The sequence below is a fragment of the Mastigoproctus giganteus genome, chromosome 11, assembly GCF_048544385.1.
Source record: "Mastigoproctus giganteus isolate SK-2022 chromosome 11, ASM4854438v1, whole genome shotgun sequence".
Taxonomy (NCBI): Eukaryota; Metazoa; Arthropoda; class Arachnida; order Uropygi; family Thelyphonidae; genus Mastigoproctus; species Mastigoproctus giganteus.
In genome coordinates, this window is record NC_143585.1 from 176,020,009 (window position 1) to 176,035,966 (window position 15,958).

The 15,958-nt window shown below is 38.5% G+C and overlaps 1 protein-coding gene across 1 annotated transcript in view; it reads right to left on the minus strand.

Moving 5' to 3' along the window:
* LOC150078585 (voltage-dependent calcium channel subunit alpha-2/delta-3-like) overlaps nt 1-15,958 on the minus strand; it is a 307,888-nt gene that overhangs the window by 214,067 nt on the left and 77,863 nt on the right. The window lies entirely within an intron of this gene.

Here is a 15,958-nt window from a genome sequence, read left to right on the forward strand (position 1 = left end):
TTTATTTCCTGTTTTCCCAGTGATGCAGTATTATCATTCTACAGTGAGGCATGTCTGAGTGGAGGGATAGAGATTGTAGAAATGGGGTAAAAAGAAAGCCATGACAATTGGCATACCTATGGTGTGGAGGGAACCTCAGGATTGTAGTAAAGTGCTACATTTGTTCAAAAATTGTAGCAGGTTATGAGGCAATGAACAAGCAAGTAATGTCATTTGTACCCAAATGACATTACTTCAGCTAGACAGTACCCAATGGACCTGAACTACTGGAACCATTTCAACCAGTTGTAATTGAACATATGCCGTAAGATCTAGAATCTGACATTTGGGATATTGAAGCATTAGCATTAGTAGAGGCATTTGATGCAAGAAAGCAAGCTTATGCAGCATCAGCAAAAAAAAAAAAAAAAAAAAAACCACTTCCACTTCACCCCTCTGTTCGTTCAAAATACCTGTCCAGCTGAGCCTTAAACTTATTTAGGCTATCAACCTCCACCACAAGGGATGGAAGTCTGTTCCACCAACCAACCACCCGCTGGCTAAAGGCAAATTTCCGCACGTCTATCCTACATCTGTCTTTCCTTAATTTGAATTTATGCCCTCTCAGGTGATTATTCTGAGCTAGAGGAAGAATCCCATCAGCATTGAGCATGCTTAAACCATTCAAGGCTTTATATAGAAGTCAGATATAGAAGATGATACAACTATTATGATGAAAAAATTCAGAGCTCTGGACTATGGCTGTTTTACAAATGAACTCTATAATCTTGTGAAAGAATTAAAACTACACAAAAATAAAAACAGCTTTTAGAGTCAAGACTGATATCCAAGAACCTGCAGCTTAAAAGAACAGTCTTTTCATGTTACAGACATTGTGAAAAGAACTGATTTCCCATTTTTCCAAAGAAGACTTGATATATACTGAGTAATCACTGAATTATGACCACCTACCTAATACTTCATAGGTCCTCCTTTTGCCCTCAGTACAGCAGCTATCTGACGTGGCATTGAGTCAACATGATGTCGGAAGAGTTCAGGAGGTATGGCCAACAAAGCTGTGTGTGTAATGAGGTCAGCAATGCAGGTATGGAGGTGATTGGTGTATCCAGATGCCTGATATGCCTTTCCATAGTGTCCCACAAGTGCTCTATGGGATTGATATCAGAGGAGTTATATGTGGAAGTCAGAACTGTGTTCCTCAAGCCTTTCCTGCACAACAAGTGCTCAACAAGTGCTCGGTACATTGTCATCTTGGACGACACCATCACCATTCGGGAAATAGTGTAACATAGCGGGATGTACACAGTCAGCAAGCAGTTTGTGATAGCGGAGACCACTGACAACATTGTTCCACATGCACCAGGGGGTCCAAGTTCCTGCCAGTGAAACATACCCCACGCTATACAACCACCTCCACCAGCCTGCACTTTTAATACCATGCATGATGGATCAAGAGCTTCACGTTGTTGACGCCAAATACATACACAACCATCCACGGTGTGGAGTAAATAAAGTGACTCATCCAACCAGCACACCTTCTTCTAGTCTTCTAACATCCAACTTGCATGCTCTTTGTATCAGGCGAGTCTTTTACGCTGATGAACCTTGGTTAGGAGAGGATGCCATAGGTGCAAGCGTGTGACACATGATCATGCAAGATATTGTTCCGGGTTGGCCCATGTTGTATTGGGTAATCAACTCTTCAACGGTGCTGTGCCTGTTCGCCTGTACGAGTCGTCGGACCCAGCACTTACCTCTAACATCAACCTTTTAGTGACCTTTGCACTTTTGCCATTGGGTTGTTGTTTGACTATTTTGACGCCAGTCCTGGTACACTTTAACTACGGCAGCTCTTGAACACCCCACCAGTTCAGCCATTTGGGAAATTGAGGCACCAGCTCGTTGAGCACCCACAATCTGTCCTTTATCAAAGTCCAATAAATCCTTCCTTTTACACATCATGCTCAGAATTTTAGTACCTACTAAACCACTGACACGTTATCTATGATACGTAGGTTGACTAACTGTGCTCTCTCGTACCTCACGTGGTGAATGGGTCGCATTCAGTTTTCATAGGGGTGGTCGTAATTCAGTGATCACTCAGTGTATTGCAAGAGCATTCCAGAAGTTATGAAAGTTTTTGCAATTTTCAACCAACCAACAAAGCAGAGGCTAGTTCTTGACTGATCGAACCAAAGCATGAAAGGAGAGGAGTTCTCCTTCGTAATTTAATTATGACAGAGAACAAATAACTTGATGATAATAATGGAATTATGAGGGAAGTGCATACATTCCTGTAGCCCATGTAGCACCTTTAGAAGAAAACTGCAAACAGTCAAATGTATTTGGATAAATTCAGTATACAGATCATGGCTGGCTAGTGTGTGCAGATATTTTAACGCTATGGTCTGCAAATTTTGGGACATGATGTTGCCAAGGGGATCAATGAAAAAAGTGCGAGGATGTTAGGTGCAAATTCGGTGTAGTTATGAGCCTTTATGAGAGCTTAAAGAACTGAGCAAATGCCCTCGAAGAATTTAAATTTGGGTGGGAGGGCCATCAAGCTCTCAGGTGCAAGTACAGGTCAATGTTGGATGCTGCCCACATCAATGCCAGAGATTACTTTTTTTTTTTTTTTTTTTTTTTGTAGTTGTTGGCGCATAGGCTTCTGTGGCCATAATGCACCTCCCAAGGTTTTTGCAGTACTTTGATCCAAGCCCGAGGCGGGAATCGAACCCGCGACCTTTGGGCTGCCAGGCAGGCACTTTACCCACCCGGCTAGCCCGGTCGGCGCCAGAGATTACATTTGATCATCAGGCAACAAAGCAGGAATCCCCGAGGCAGAATACACTAGTTCCACAGGAGCTAGTTGTTGTCAGTGAAACAGGAAACATATTGCACAAAAAGAATAGGTGGAACAGGATCAGAGTATGTCTGCCAGTGGCAAAAGTTGATGACATTGTAGAGCGGATATAATCTTTTAAGGGCACGAAAGGTGATATTGTTGTAGACGTTGGCACTAATGACATTAAGAGTATGAACTTACTGGACTTACTTAAGTACAAGTCAATGTTGAAAAAAAGTCATAAGTTATGGTTAAATTTGAATGTGTCTGCAATTCTGACCTGACACAATAGAAGGGGGATTGATGAGAGCCGTGTCAATTAATTAATTCAGCCCTGGAGAGATTGTGCAAGGCTCATGGAGTATAATTGTTCTCGTGATCTGTGCTTGCTAACAGGAGAGACTGTCATGTCTTCAAGCTAAATGTCCTGTCCAGGTCCATTTCAGTTCTTTAGTTTTGATAACTTGAGTTTCCTCTACTTGATTTCCTCTAAATTTCCTTTACTTGAGTTTGCTGCCTAATCCATGTGTTTCTCTTCTTATCTAACAGTCTGATTTCCAATATAATTCGTTCCATTCTTCGCTGTGTAGTTATCAGTTTCTCTTCAATTCTTTTGGTGAGTGCCCAAGTTTCACTTCCACAAGTCATAGTGGGGAGTATACATTAGTTCATTATTTTATATTTCAGCCAAAATGGGATATTGCTCCTCAGTATGTAACTATATTTCCTGAATGCTAATCATCTAAAATTTATTCTTCTCTTGACTTCCAGCTAATGACTTGTACAAGATCCACCTTTTCAATTTCTGCTCCTTCAATGATTATATCCCTTCCTGTAGCATGCTTATTCATCATTACTGTTGTTTTAACCATATTCATCTTTAGTTCGAAATCCTTACAAAATGCGCATTACTTATTAATTTTCCTCTAATTCTTCAGGATCATGGCTTGATCACAACGTTATTTGCAAATCGCAGATAACATTGTGATCGGAACATTGCAGAGGTGAAAGAGATTCTTGCACTGCTTCTATTAGAATGAGCAGAAGCCTGAAAAACAAGATGCATGGTATTTCAGAGACTGCTGGGAGCCACTGCGGTACAAGTAAACACAAGGGTTGTGTTAGGGTAGCTAAGAATAGAAACAGGTGCAGGTATACTTGCGTGTACACCAATGCTAGGAGTTTAGTAAATAAATTTGATGAATTTGAGGTATTGCTCAAAACATCGAAGGCAGATATTGTTGGGATATCAGAGACATGGTGTCACACAAATATAAGGGATGCAGAACTGCAATTTGGGGAGTACAACGTCTACAGAAAGGATAGACAGGATAGGAAGGGGGGAGGGGTTATGCTATTAGTTAAGAAACACATAAAAACCAAGGAAGTGAAGCCAGTCGACATCGCTGGACAGTGCAGTGTCGAGTCAGTTTGGTGTGACATAAACATTGGGAGATCAAAATTGAGAGTAGGAGTGTGCTATAGGCCTAATGACTCTGATGAGTATAATAAGGAACTGTACAGGGCAATAGAGTGGGCCAGTAAATCAGAGTGTCTTATAATGGGAGATTTTAATTTCCCAGATATTGACTGGAATTTGGGGGCTGGTTACTCACACACTAGCAGGGCTTTTGTGGATTTATTGGATGATTGTTTTCTACATCAGCATGTTCGGGAGGCAACTAGAGGGAGTAATACTCTTGATTATCAGCAGTGATTCTTCATGCATTAACAATCAGCAGATAAATGAACCACTAGGTGGCAGTGATCACAGTGTGCTGAAGTGGGATTTACTCAAAGAGGTAATTACCATTAGGGGTAAAGGGAAGGGTTATTGCTTCCGTAAAGGCGACTACGATGGACTGAGACAGTATTTAAATTCTATACAGTGGGACCAACTGATGATGTTACCAACAGCAAATTCAAAATGGGAAGCATTCAAAGAACTTATCTTGGAAGCTACTAGGCTTTACATACCAACTAAGAAATATTGTTCAAGGTTTAGGCCAAAATGGATGTCAGATGAACTAATGAAGCATATGGCAGAGAAGAAAAATGCATGGGATACATACAAATTAACACATGACACAGAAGCCTATGATAGATACAAGTTGATATGCAACCAAGTTACAAAGGAGGTTAGGCAGGCGAAGGCAGATTACGAGAAATCCTTGGCAAGGGATGCAAAGAAAAACAGCAAAGAGTTCTTTACTTATGTAAACTCTAGAAGGAAGGGGATGAATCAGATTGGTCCCCTTGATATTGATGGGTCAAGTGTTGACGATCCTGCTCAGGTAGCTAACAAACTAAATGAATATTTTGCATCGACATTCACACATGAGGAGTTATTCAGCGAGGGGAATGCCAGAGGTGTATTCAACTCTAGCAGTAAGCTACAGAATCTTGAAATAACTGGGAGTCAAGTGGAGGAGAAACTGTTGAAGATAAACACAAGAAAGGCACCCGGGGTGGATGGGATCTATCCAGTTATATTAAAGGAGGCAGCAAAGGAAGTAAGCAAACCCTTAGCCATAATTATGAGAGCTTCCTTGGACTCAGGGGAGGTACCCATAGACTGGAAATGTGCAAATGTGACCCCAATTCACAAAGGAGGATCAAAGGCTGACACAAGTAATTATAGACCTGTGAGCTTAACTTCTGTTCCAGGAAAATTAATGGAGGCACTGGTTAAAGAAGCACTGCAGGATCATTTAGACAAGACTTCAGTTATAGCTCAGACACAGCATGGTTTTGTTAAGGGGAAGTCTTGCCTGACCAACTTGATTGGATACTATGATGCAGTCACAAAAGAACTGGATGCAGGGAATAACTTTGATATTATATACTTGGATCTTAGAAAGGCTTTTGATACTGTTGCACATGGAAGACTGCTACACAAATTGGAGCAGTGTGACATTGGAGGCAAATTGCTGCTATGGATAAAGGGGTGGTTGAGGGGGAGAAGACAGAGAGTGGTAATCAATGGACACTGCTCATCGTGGACTGATGTTATTAGTGGAGTCCCTCAGGGCTCAGTGTTGGGTCCATTATTGTTTTCTGTATTTATAAATGATATTGATGATGGTATATCGGGCTTAATGTCCAAGTTTGCAGACGATACAAAGGTTGGCAAGGTTGTCAAGGACACTACGGACACTATGCTGCTGCAACAGGATCTGGAAAGGTTGAGCAGATGGGCTGAGAGGTGGCAAATGAAGTTTAACATTGACAAATGTAAAGTACTACACATGGGAAACAGCAACCCCAGAGCAACGTATCAACTCTGTGGTACTACACTGACAGTGGTAGAGAATGAAAGGGACTTGGGGGTGGTTGTGCAGGCAGATATGAAGTTCTCTGAGCAGTGCAGATGGGCTGCAAGAGTAGCTCATGGAGTATTGTCAATGATATACAGGAATTTTTCCAGCAGGGATAAGTAGGTGATTATTCCATTGTATAAGGCGATGGTCAGGCCACACCTAGAGTACTGTATACAGGTCTGGAGGCCTCATTTCAAGAAGGATGTAGAGCTGCTGGAACGAGTACAGAGAAGGGCAACAAGATTAGTGAATGGAACAAAGGGGTGCTCTTACGAAGAAAGGCTTAAGTTTTGCAAATTACAGTGTCTGGAGACTAGGCACCAGCGAGGTGATCTGATAGAGGTGTATAAAGCCTTGAATGATTTAAGCATGCTCAATGCTGATGGGATTCTTCCTCTAGCTCAGAAAAATCACCTGAGAGGGCATAAATTCAAATTGAGGAAAGACAGATGTAGGATAGACGTGCGGAAATTTGCCTTTAGCCAGGGGGTGGTTGATTGGTGGAACAGACTTCCATCCCTTGTGGTGGAGGTTGATAGCTTAAATAAGTTTAAGGCTCAGCTGGACAGGTATTTTGAACGAACAGAGGGGTGAAGTGGAAGTGGGTTTTTTTTTTTTTTTTTGGCTGATGCTGCATAAGCTTGCTTTCTTGAATCAAATGCCTCTACTAATGCTAATGCTAATGAAAATTTTGTTGCCAATCAGTTTTACTTCAGTGCTGCCATAGATGTTTTTACATAAATAAGACCTGGAGGTAATTGTGCAGTCAGATATCAAGTTTTTTGAGCAGTGTAGACTGGATGCCAGAGTAGCTCGGAGTCTTTTAAATGATATACAGGAATTTTGCTAGCAAGGATTAAGGAGGCGATTATACCTTTTTATAAGGCAATGGTCAGGTCACACTTTGAGTACTGCATACAGGTCTAGAGGCTTCATTTTAGGAAGGATGTAGAGCTGCTGGAACGAGTACAGAGAATGGCAATGAGATTGGTGAGGGGGAACAAAGGGTTGCTCTTACTAAGAAAGGCTTAAGTTCCAAAAATTGCAGTATCTAGACTAGGCATCTGTGAGGTGATCTAATTGTGTATAAGGGCTTGAATGGTTTGGGCAAGCTCAATGCTGATGGAATTCTTCCTCTTGCTCAAATTAAGCACCTGAGGGGGTAAAAATTCAAATTGAGGAAATACAGTTACAGAATAGATGTGCAGAAATTTGCCTTTGGCCAGCAGGTGGATGGAAGAAACTTCCACTTGTCATTGTGGAAGTTGATAGCTTAAATAAATTCTAGGAAGAACTGGACAAACTTGCGGAGAAAATGGATGGGTGAAACGGGAATTTTTTTTTGGCTGATGCTATATAAGCTTGCTTTCTTGCATCATATGCATCTACTAATGCTAATTATCCCCATTTTCAATGACTGTGTATATATTTAGGGGGACTTGAGCATCACTGACCAGTACAAAAAAAAAAAAAAAAAAAGTGAAAAATGTTCACACTCAATGCCTAATAACCTGTTACTAAATGATTGTATCTTCCATGCAATCATTTTCTTATATCTCATATATTGAAAGCATTCACAATATGAGATATAACAGAAACAATGCCATTTCATCTATTTCAGTGGTTTACTATGAACTGAAATGATGCTTTGCACTAACTTGTTTGATTACCAAATTTTTGTATTGTTTAATATTTTTTAATATTAAAATAAATAATTTCTATATTTAAAAAACATTAAGTGGGAACACGTCATTATAATAATACACCATGTATTCTTTATCAAGAACTTTTTATGCGGGAAAACGTTTTACCCAGGAAACTAATACATTACAACATATAGAGTTGAAATTGGGACTTAAGAAACCAAACCTAGTACGGGGGAAAACTTATGTAGGAATTTCTTATCCGGGTTCTACTGTATATATATATATATATAAATAATATAAAGTTACATATGATGTATAAAATATATTATACAACCTGTTAACTTTTCTGGTTTTACCAGAAGATTTTATTCATGCGTACTTTATGCTGTGCCCTCACAATAAATACACATGTGGTATGTTTTATTTTTCCGTGTGAACTTAAAAACTTCCGTTACGTGGTTCTATTTATTTCTGGCTCAGTGAGAAAAATAAATAATATGAAATGAAATTAAATAAACAAATAATAAAATAAACTACCTATTTGATAGAACAATTCCCTCCTCGTGAGAGAGAGAATATAAATATAAATGATTTTAAACTACTAAAATCATGTTTCTTTAAAATTCAAATACATTTCACTTACAAGTCTGACTTTTCAAATTACTGGAATAAGTACCTCCAGGGGTGGTTGAGACTGATAGCTTTGGGAGGATCAAGGGTCAGCTGGATAGGTACCTACGTGAGGAGGGAGTCAAATAGGTAGTTTATTTATTATTTTATTTATTTTTATTTCATATTATTTATTATTTTATTTATTCTCATTTCATATTATTTATTATTTTATTTATTCTCATTTCATATTATTTATTATTTTATTTATTCTTATTTTATATTTTTTATTAATTTTTATTTATTTTTTGGCTGGTGCAACAAAAGCCTCAGACTTCCTTGAAACCACATGGCCAAGATTAATACTAATGTTTGGCATAGATAATAACAATCATAAAAACAGTATACATACTAATAAAAATACTAATAGTTTATACCAACTAAAAGATACCATTCAAGGATTAGGATTTTATTGGCGCATTAGCAACTAAGGCTATACCATTTAAGGTTTAGATGACCTAAACTGAGAACTGAGAGACTAGTGGGAGAGAAGAAAAATGCATGGGATGTTCTTATTTTAGCAGGAGAACCAGAAATCTACAGTAGGTATAAACTAGTCTCCAGTCAAGCCACAAAGTGGTTTAGGCAAGCTAAGGCAGATCACACAAGAAGTTTCTGGCAAAGAAAAGTAGCAGACTACTTTACTTATATAACCACTAAAAGGAAAAGAACGAATCACATTAGTCTGCTACATAAATGATATAAATGTTGTTGATCCTGCTGACAAACAGAATAGATATTCTGAATCTAAGTTCACACATGAGGAATTATTTAGAAATGGTGATGCCAAAAATATATCCAATTACAGGAGTTAAATGATTTTGTGATAACTAAGAAGAATGTGGAAGAGAAACTGTTGAAGATAAACATAAATAAGACAAATGGGGCATGGGAGCTATCCAAATATATTAAGTTAGGTAGCAAAAGAGATCGGCATATCTTTAGCCATAATTATAAGAACATCCTCTGATTCAGTAGGGGGTCTCTATGGATTGGAGATGTGTGACTTGGTCCCATTTACAAAGGGAGATCAAAGGGAAGTGAGTAATTACAGACTTATAAGCTTGACTTTTGTTCCAGGAAAATTATAGATTCACAGGTTAAAGAAGTAATGCAGGATCATCTATACAGGAATGAAGTTAAAAAGTGATCACACCACGTATTTGTTAACACATTCACTACTGCTTACATTTGCAAGGGTCCTTTCTACATGCCTTTAGTGAGAGTCCTTTCTATGTGCCTTGTATTACAGACATTATTTTAATGAGATTCAGAATCCACATCACTTGAATTGAGTTCTCTTTCAGTATCAGATGACACACTGGTGTGCAAAACTTAAGGACCAACACTATTTCTAAACGTTACAACCAAAAAAGCTTTACTTAAGGTACTCCTTACTGATGAGAGTAGATTCAGTCTCAGCAGCGATTCTGGACATCAGCTAATCTGGTGAGAGGTTGGCACATGGTATCATCCCACAAACATCACTGAAAGGGATCAAATATGGCGGTTGAGGTGTTCTCGTCTGGGGAGGCATTATCTTGGATGGACATACACAACTCCAGATACTGGAAGGCAGTACTATAACTGGTGATTACCTCACTGTACTGAGGTAATCCTTCCCCACGTGCGTTTGTTCCGAGGTGCCATTGGCCCCGAGTTCGTGTTTATGGATGATAAACACGAACACCCCATTGCACTGCAGCTGTGATGTGCTTTTGGAAAGTGAGGACATCATTTGTATGGATTGGCTGGTCCATTCCACCAATCTAAATTCCATCGAACACATATTAAACGCTGGGGAGATGCCTAGTGGCACATCTACACCCACCAGAAAATGTTCACCAGCTGAAGATGGTGCTGACAGAGGAATGGACAATGTTAACACAAGAACTTATCAACACCATTGTTCTAAGTATGGACAGGCAGTGCAAAGCCTGCATCGACATTAGGGGTGGCCATATCATCTACTGAGGACCACCTCTCCCCTTTGTTCCATCTTTGGCAGTGATGCATATGTATCATGGTAGCCAGTGTCATGTTGCCATTTTTGAATAAAGTCCCTCTGTACCGTTTTGTTTCCATCGTTGTGTCAGTGTTGTTTCCTTCATCATTTCTTTACCTCATGAGGTTCCTTTGGTATGCTTTTCCCATATCCAGGCCACTCCTATGAGAAGCTACAGGTGAAAACCTGACTGGTCCTTAAATTTTGCACACCAGTGTATATTATAAAGAGATGATTCAATGTCATTGGCTTCAACATACTGTCCATCCCTGTTCCTTTTCACTCCTGGTGTTCTCAGGCTGTGGATTCGATTCAAGTAATGTGGATCCTGAACAAGATTCAGAATCTGAATCACTTGACTAGAATTCAGAATCCACATCACTTGAACAGAATTCAGAATCCACATCATTTGAACAGAATTCAGAATCCACATCATTTGAACAGAATTCAGAAACCACATCAAGTGAAAACTAAAGAATTAAAATTCAACAAGAGTAATCTTCAAAAAATTTAACCTTTTATTCTTGTGAAAATACTAAACTAGAAAAAATAACTTCAAAATAAGCACAGAACATATGAAATTGTTGACTAGGTATACAGCTTTTACTCCACTCTCTAAACAGTGTGATTGACACTGAGCAAAAATTCCAGCCATAAGCAAATAGCACATGGTTAAATCAGGGTGCTGATAGCAAGAAGTTGTTCATTTCATATGCCTTCCCTTTTTACAGTGCTCATTTATTGACTGCAATTGAATGGATGCAAAATTGCATTAAGGTTTGTTTTGACACAAGCTTGCATTCTGGCAGCAAACGTGTTAAGAGGCAATCTTTCCCACAAATCTGACTGGACACCGTGATGCAGTAACAAAGGAAGTAAGTAGATGCAAAAAATTACACTGACATCACACACTTAGATTTCATTAAAGCTTTTTATTCTGAGCATAAGAAACCATTGTACAAATTGGAGTAGTGTGGCATTAGGAGAAAGTTACTGTTATGGATAAACGGATGGTTGAGTGAGTGAAGACAAAGGCTAGTTATCAATGAGCACTGTCCTTAGACTAATGTTATTAGTGGAGACCCCCAGAATTCAGTGCTGGGCCCTTGTTGTTTTCAATATTTATTAATGATACTGATGAAGTTATATCAGGGCTTTTTGTTAGTTAGTTATTTGGTTTTTAGGAGCATTAGCAACTAAGGCCATATTGCTCTGGGATATGCGGTGGTCATTCCCTGACCTTTCCACATCCTCCGTATTTGGTGGTGGTGATGGGCTCGAACCCCGGTCTAATCAAGAAGCATGTGCTATGCACTGCTGCTCCTTCCCACCTGGCTATGGAAGCACCTAAGGGCTTTTTGTCTAAGTTTGAAGGTGATATAAATGTTTCCAGGGTGGTTAATGATAGTAATTAGCATATAATACTGCAACAAGATATAGAAAAGTTAGGCAGCTGGGTAATAGCAATCCCAGAATAACATGACTGTTAGAATGAATAAACTTGGAGGCAATTCTGCAGTCAGAAATTAAGTTCTCTGAACAGGACAGCTGGCAACCAAGACAGCTGATTTCCATGATATACAGGAATTCTTCTGTATATCACTGAAAAACCCATTATCCCATTATTTAATGCAATGGTTAAGCCATATATTGAGTATTGCATGCATCTTTGGAAATCTCTTTTTTTATGTTTGATTTGTAGCTGTTGAAAAGGATGCAGAGAAGGGTAATGTGACTGGCATGGGGAACAAAAAGAAAAACCCTCATCTGATGTTGTAGAAGCAGATAATTTGAATTAATTTAAAGAAGAAGTAGCCAAATGATTAGAGGGGTTGGATAGGTGATGTGGAAAGTGTTGTTGTCATTGTTGTGTTTTTTTTTTTTTTTTTGTTGTATAAGCTTGCTTTCCTGCACCATTATTTTATATTCTTTAAAAAATGAATAGCAAATGCTTAGAAAACGGTACTCACCTTGTATAAATCTGCAATAATTTTTTTTTTTTTTTTTTTTTGATATATGGTGGTTAAATTTAGGTTGGAAGAAGCATTAAAAAGAACTAAGGCGGGGAATGGGGTGAAAATATTTTAAACAGATTTTAAAATGAGCGCAAGGAAGCAGAAATGCAGATCTCCAATCTTTGGTTGTCATAAAGAGGTTGAAAGACGTAAATGAAAAAAGAGAGAAGACCGGTGGTGCCAATAGTCATTACGAAGGACTTTCGTGAGTAAACCGTCATCAGTTGGCAAATGGAAGAGAAGTGAGCATGTGTTGTATTTAAAGTTTATCTAAACTCCCATGATGCTCTTTTTGACACGTGGGAACTTTAGCTGCGAGAGGGTCCAAGCCGGTTAAAGGTTGAAGGGAAGTTTAGCGTTAATAATGTTGAGATCAGAATGGTGACGGTACCATTCAATGGTGAGGGCTTCATATTGAAGAATTCTGTAGCTCGATCTAAGTTTAATAATAGTGATGGCAGAGTCAACAAGGGGGGTGTGGTTGTGGGTTTGAGCATGGGTTGTTAACAGTGCAGGATTGACTTGTCTTGAAACTGTTGAAGTGGTAGTATGCGCGGGTATTGGAAGTTGTGGAGGAACCGAATTTGGTGGTAGTGCTGCTGATATAACAGGTGTTGCAGTTCAGTTGGCATTTTATGAGATATATTAAGTTATTGAGATCATTGATGGGATATTTGTGTGTATCTTTATAAGACTTAAATAGGGAACCTAGGTTATTGTAAGTGGAGAAGGTGAGGGAGATGTTGGTATCTTTGAATGTATGTCGGAATTGTGCTGCGAGTTCACTATGGTAAGGGAGAACTATGTGAGTATTTGTCTTGTGACTGTGTCTGGTGGGGTTATTAATACTGTTTTTAACGGTGGATATTGTGTGTTGGATCATTTGAGGGGGGGTAGCTCCTGGCTGTGAATTTATCAGTAAGGTATTGAAGTTCATTGTGTAGATCGTTTTGTGAAGAGCTGAATTTGATAGCGTTGTAGATTTGGTTGTGTGGGACGGCTTTTTTGGTACTAAGGGGATGATGTGAAGTGAAATGTAGATATTTACCGGTGTGTGTGTTTTTTCTGAAAATCTTGGTATTTAAATTTGTGTCTGTTGTATAAATAGTGAGATTAAGAAAATTAATCTGGTTGTCCGTTGCAATTTCGAGGGTAAGGTTTAGCCTGTCATGTATTGTATTGAATTTTAAGAAAAGATTGTCTATGGTTGTTCTGTTGCCTATTATTAGGATATCATCGGCGTAGCGGATGTATAATTTAATTTCAGAGGGGAAAGGTTGTAAAATTTGGTTTTCAATAGTGGCGAGATAAATTTCAGAACGGGGGCCGGAAATGCCTAAACCCATTGGTAAACCAAATGTTTGTCAATAAATTTTATTGTTGAATCTAAAATATCTAGCGTCTAGTAAAAGAGTGGTAAGTTCAAGGATGTGGTCCACTGAAAGAGAGGTACGTTTCGCTAAAGTGTCATCAGCTATTAGAAGTACGCGTAATGCTTGTAGGGTGAAAGGGATATGCACATTAGTGTATAGGGATATGACATCAAAAGAAGCTAATACGTCTTCGTCGGATATGGTGGTGTTGCTGATTTTTTGGAATGCTTGGTTGGTATTATTAATTTTAAATGTAGAGAATCGAGTGAGTGGGGATATAATTTTGACAAGGAAGGTGGATAAATTAGCAAAAGCTGATTTACTAAAAGAAACGATGGGTCTTAGTGGGTGGCCAGGTTTGTGTAACTTGGTTATCCCGAACATGTGGGGCAGAATGTTGTTGCGAATACCTATCTGTTGTAATGTAAAGAGGTTGATTTCTTTGTTCTGTCTGAGTTTTCTGAGAATTGTGTCAAGTTTATTTTTAAGTTTTGTAATGTTGTGGTTGCTGTCATTTGTATATGTATCTTGGTTGGCTAAAATTAACTCCATTTTTTCTGTGTAGGTGTTCTTGTCCAGGATAACGATTGTCTCTCCTTTGTCAGCTTTTTGGATGATGATATTTGGGGTTTTGCTTAGTCTTTGTAAATCCGAGAGTTGTTGTTTTTTTATGTTAGGGAGAGATGGGAGTTTAGAATTTATTATCCTATTAGACTGGTGTATAAATCGCCACTTATTGGAATGTTGATCGAGTTTAGACTGGAGTTCGATTATACAATCTTTTATTGGATAGTGTTGTTCTTTAATGGCAAAATTGAAGCCAAATTCTAGGCCGGAGAGTTCGGAAGGGGTGAAGGATTTTGAAGAGAGGTTAACGGTGGAGATTTTTTGGGGGGGGGGTTTGGATGTGTTCCATTTTTTGGTGTGTTTTTGTGCTGTGTTGGATGGTGGCATTGATATGTATATTGTTGTGGTTAATATATTCAATCCAGGCGTCCGGTGGCATGTCTCTTTTGAGAAAGAATTGTAATTGGTGTATACAGTTTAAAAGTTGGTGTTTTTTGTTAAATCTTTTCTTAAGTTCTTCACGTATGATTGCGATAGACGTGCGGTGTATGATATGTGGTATTTTTTACAGTTATTTTTGGGAAAAATGCGGGCGAATTTGGGGATGACGTTGCGATATAAGCATTTTTGTAGGAAAACTATGTGTAATTTGTTGGAGAAATATTTGATAAGTGCTTTGGAGAGTCGTATTTTCCTATCAGGCATGTCTAAGGGCATCAGGGATGAGATTAGAAATATATAAAAGGTATTGACCCGGTGCAGATAAGGTGTTGATTGTGACGTTAAAATATCTTATAAGTTTGACAATAGTGAAATTATAGTAACCTTATAATACCGTGATAAATCTGACTAAAAAATGAATAGCAAATGCTTAGAAAATGGTACTCACCTTGTATAAATCTGCAATAATTTTTTTTTTTTTTTTGATAGATGGTGGTTAAATTTAGGTTGGAAGAAGCATTAAAAAGAACTAAGGCAGGGAATAGGGTGAAAATATTTTAAACCTTTCACCAGCTTGGAACCTCTCGCGGCTAAATTTTCCACGTGTCAAAAAGAGCATCATGGGAGTTTAGATAAACTTTAAATACAACACATGCTCACTTCTCTTCCATTTGCCAACTGATGACGGTTTACTCACGAAAGTCCTTCATAATGACTGTTGGCACCACCGGTCTTCTCTCTTTTTTCATTTACATCTTTCAACCTCTTTATGACAACCAAGGACTGCATTTCTACTTCCTTGCGCTCATTTTAAAATCTGTTTAAAATATTTTCACCCCATTCCCCGCCTTAGTTCTTTTTAATGCTTCTTCCAACCTAAATTTAACCACCATCTATCAAAAAAAAAAAAAAATTATTGCAGATTTATACAAGGTGAGTACTGTTTTCTAAGCATTTGCTATTCATTTTTAGTAAGATTTATCACGGTATTATAAGGTTACTATAATTTCACCATTTTATATTGTTTATTAATTGTATCTTATATTTTTGGCTGGTGCTGCAAAAGCTGCAAGCTTT